This window comes from Equus caballus, chromosome 6 (genome assembly GCF_041296265.1).
Source record: "Equus caballus isolate H_3958 breed thoroughbred chromosome 6, TB-T2T, whole genome shotgun sequence".
NCBI lineage: Eukaryota > Metazoa > Chordata > Mammalia > Perissodactyla > Equidae > Equus > Equus caballus.
In genome coordinates, this window is record NC_091689.1 from 17,086,215 (window position 1) to 17,090,751 (window position 4,537).

The window sequence follows — 4,537 nt, forward strand, 5'->3', positions numbered from 1 at the left end:
CACAAACCTTTCAGACAGAGGTGGCCAGATTGGGGAGAAAGTGACAAAGAGGAAGGAGCAGGGTGTTCCAGGGATGGGGGACAGCCTGTGCGTGGACTTGAGAACAGCCTGGTGTCTGGGGAGGTCATCTGTAACAGATGATGACAGAATTGATTTCATTTTCAGTCTCTTCCAAATTTAGCCCAGCAACTCCATGTCCCAACAAAACCTCAAAAGGTATTCCTGTGGGGCGGGAGCTTCAAGGTGTCTCCAATGACATCTTCTCCATTTCGTTGCCTCTTTTCTCTGCACAAACCCTTGATTCACACAATGGCAAGATTCTCTCCATCAGTTTGCTTTCCATGCTTTAGAAAGCATGGCTCATTCCCAGGCAATACACCAAAGCACAACAGACATTTACTTTGTTGGAGGGTTGGGGGAGGAAACACAACTTTTTAATATTAAAAGAGCATTTGGGTTTAAACGAAGAACATTCCGATCACAAACCATCGGGTAAAAATAAACACTGCAGAATCAGTGAGGCCAGTGGCTCTCAAGGTGGAGGTCCATTTGGTTTTCCAAGTGTCAACAGACTGGTCATTCCTAGGATCCGTGTTTCTTCTGTGGTTGTGTTTACACATTGGTTTCTGGCGAGGATGAAGTGTTTGCATATGACTTTTAGTAAAATGCAGACATCACCTCATTGGGTCTCATCAAAAGCAGAACTTGTCCCCCCATTCATCTTTGTCAGACCAGCAGGAGCAGCCAGGCTAGGTCATCCAGGGCCACCATTTCTTTCCCAATGGAGGCAAAGATGTCATCCTTCATTTCTAACTAGACTTTAACCCTGTGAGCTGGTAACATTCCGTTAAACCCCAGCATCTCCCTTTGGATCCTTTCTCGCTGGGATCAGGGAATCATATGGGCCTTTGGGGTAAGTCTGAAGATGGTTCTCGGGTGGCTCAAAGGGTACACCTCCAGGTTTGTTTTGTAATAGTCCATTATTCTGTTTGGAGACTCCTCTTTTCTCTTTAAAAGTGAGGTTCCTGCCGGAGATTCAGGCTTACAGATTTTCTGGTCTCATGTTGTGGCCCTATCTCTGGCATTCTCTTCCTCGCCCAGAGGATGGTTTACAGGATATGGAAATGCCCAGGGAGAGAGTCCAGTGGGACTGCTGCCAGTCTGCAAGTCAGAGGAGAACTGTTTATCCTATTAGCAAAACCAACAGAGCCTTGCTTCGTCCTCCACTGAAAATTCCCCCCAAGCCACTGAGCAGGCTATGACAGACTGTTTTGGAAACCGCTAGAAGAAGGAATCTTTCAATGTTATTTACAATTCAACAAGCCATTGCATTTCCCTGGTCTAGCCAATTTCCTCAGTGACCAGACCAAACTCCCCAAAGCTTTTCTACCAGTCTGCAAATATGGTCAGCTCACGGGAGGGCTGACAATTCTCCAGGCCAGCATCTGAGCCCTAGTTCATAGCCACTACAGCCCCAAGTGACGTGAAATTTACACAACGTTATAAGCCAATATGACTTCACTAAAAAAAAATTCCTTATTTTAGACACACATGTGTGTAATAAAGAGGAAAACACGAAATTCAGAGGAATTTTCAAGATCAAATCATGGGAGCTCAGAAATGATTTTCGCTTGTGGCCGGTTGCTTTGCCCTTTTGGGGTACAGCTCACACTTCTCTGTGCTTAGGAGAATTTAACAGGTAACGTTGAAGATCAGGCATTCTCCTGCCTCCATACCCTCATCTACAGCTGAGCAAACTCAGGCTCGGGGGGGCTGACTAGCCCACAACAGCATATTAATTAAAACAGATCATGACAAGAGTCTAGATTGTAAGATGAAAAAGCACACGAAGTTTTGCAAAGCTAAGGACAATTTAGAAGTCACCATTGTAGCCCGGTGGCTCTCTGCATATTAAAATCAGTAAAGAGGCTGTTAAAATCTCCAATGTTTGGGCCCAACCACAGTCAACTAAATTAGAATTTCTTGGGGTGGGACCCAGACATCAGCATTTTCTGAAACTCCTAGGTGATTCCCGTCATTGAGCCAGGGTTGCTGGATCCAGTAAATAAAAGTATAGGAGGTCTAGTTAAATTTGAATTTCAGATAACTAATAAATTTTTTAGCATAAGTATGTCCCAAATATTGCATAAGACATACTTACACTAAAAAATTCTTCATTATTTGTCTAAATTCCAATGTGACTGGGCATCTTGAACCTCATCTGACCACTTGAGTGCAGCCTTGCCTGGGAGCTGGGCCTTAGGGAAAGTGTTTAACTGTGAGGACCTCCAGGCACTTCAAGGTCAAGGTGCCAAGCTCTGCGCACTGATTTGTCACCGTCAATCCCAAATTTGTCCAGTCTCAGACAGGATTCAGGAGCCAAGTGGGTGGCACCATTTGGATCCTCAGGGCCCTGGGCCTGACACTGGTGACTTTTCTCCAAAGAAAGAAACAAGATGTTATTTATGGAAAAGCGAGGGAAGCAGGTGGGATGTGTTCATGACGCTCTGCTGTGTGTAGTTTGCCAGAGCATCCTTTGATTGCACACACATACATACAGAGAAAATAGGTGAGCCCCTGACCAGACCCTGACGAAGGCTTCAATGCTCCCAGCAGGGGCAAGTCTCTTCCCATAAACATCAGTTTCCTTCACTTGGGGCCATGAGCAACGAGGCATCTTCTGAAAGTCATAGACAGGTTACTGCTGCAAGCTGCCTTCTTCCCACCAGCTTCTTGTCTCCCAGATCTGGGAACAGGGAGCCGTGAAACCCTGTCTGCTTTTGCAAAAGTCCCTCAGGATTTAAAATGCACCCAAACCAGCAAGAAACAAATACCTGTATCCCAGTCAGAACAGCAAACAGTGAAGTGATGAAAAGAGAGAGAGGCCAGCCTCGGGGACCAGGTGCACTCTCCCGGGAACAGGGAGGCCTATATCCAGGAGAAATGCGGACAAGCAGCAGTGGGAAGCGCAGCTGGTGGCTCGATTTCAGCCACCGCCATGCTGGAATTGTCCAGGGAAATCATCGCAGAGGCCTGACCTCCCAGAGCCCAAGAACTTGTAAACTCACCCATGATTTGCCAACAGTGAACTAATTACTGTGAGCCGCCCAGTTGGTAGAAGTGTGAGTGTCCTTCTAACCTGACCCCACACTTCCACAAGCAGACAGGCCTTCCCAACAGGCATTTTCCTATTTTGCTACTGGTTTCTAACTCATAAATGGCACACAGGGAAAATAAGGGGCTCAGCTCTGCATGTTCAGACCAAGACTCCAAATCCAAGACAAGCCATGCATGGGCGAGGGGAGAAAAAAGCGATGAGTGGGACTTCTGGAAGAGCACATGTAAAGGAAGTGGCAAGGAGCAGGCGTTCTTCTGCACAGGGTCCCAGGCTCCCAGCCCAGGGAGCCAGCGGCTGCCTTGCCAGCCCGGGGCTCAAGCCAGTGTTCAGAGATCTCAGCCTCCCACCAGACACACACACAACCAATTAGCCCTTGTCTTGTTCCCTCCTGGTGTTCTAGATGGCTTCTGTGATGACGCTTCTGCGGTCTTGCTCCAAACATGATCAATTACAGTCCAGAAAACTGTTGAAGACATTTGTCCCCTCTGAGGTTAAGACTATGAGATTCCATTTCTTTGCTAAGGTCCCCTCTGATCCTTGGAATCCGCAAAATGCTTCCTGGGGCAAAGAGCCCGCTTCACGAGGCTGCCTGAGCTCCCTGGCTGTTCTTAGTGGTCACAGTGACTCACGTGGCTGCTATCCACCCACAGGCCTCCATGGGTGAGAAGACCATCTAGTCACCAGGCGCAGAGCGCACAGTGCCAGGCTGCCCTGGCCCTCGTGCTCCTGGAGGACCTACGAGACAGGCACCGAGACTCACAGGGGACCAAGCCTCCTCTGGCTGCACTGCCCGCTTACTTGGTTTATTCACCAAACAGTTCTTGAGCTCCCAATACATTGATATATTCTGGACCGTGTGCTAGACAATGGGAGTACCAAATGTATAAGACAGAGTCTCTGCCTTAAAAGATAACTCCATGGCAAGCCTTCATACTCTTTTTATTTTTTCAAGTTTTACAGGCTTTTTTTTTTTCAGTGAGGAAGATTGGCCCTGAGTTAACATCTGTTGCCAATCATCCTCTTTTTTTTTTTTTCTCCCCAAAGCCCCAGTACATAGTTGTGTATCCTAGTTGTAAGTCCTTCTAGTTCTTCTATGTGGGACGCTGCCTCAGCATGGCTTCACGAGCAGTGCTAGGTCCGTGCCCAGGATCCGTACTGGTGAATCCCAGGCTGCTGAAGCAGAGCCTGCGAACTTAAGACTACGCTACTGGCCGGCCCCAGAACTTTCATACTCTTACCCACAAGGCCACATCCAGTGATCTGGCCAAAGGAAATCCTCAGTGAAACTGATGAAGATTTAGGTACAGAGATAATCATTGTAGTTTTACTGACAAAAGTGACAAGTTAGAAATCTTTTGAATGTCCAGTAATAAACATATACTTAAAATTTTACAGAGCAGCCATTGGATAGGCTATTAT

General features: G+C 47.1%; 1 non-coding gene across 1 annotated transcript; it reads right to left on the minus strand.

The window, feature by feature from the left end:
- Positions 1-2,092: 2,092 nt before the first annotated feature.
- On the minus strand, positions 2,093-2,196 carry MIR1302D-4 (microRNA mir-1302d-4). The gene has a single exon (NR_032851.1). It is a non-coding gene; the product is annotated as a microRNA mir-1302d-4 (primary transcript).
- Between the last annotated feature and the right edge of the window lie 2,341 nt (positions 2,197-4,537).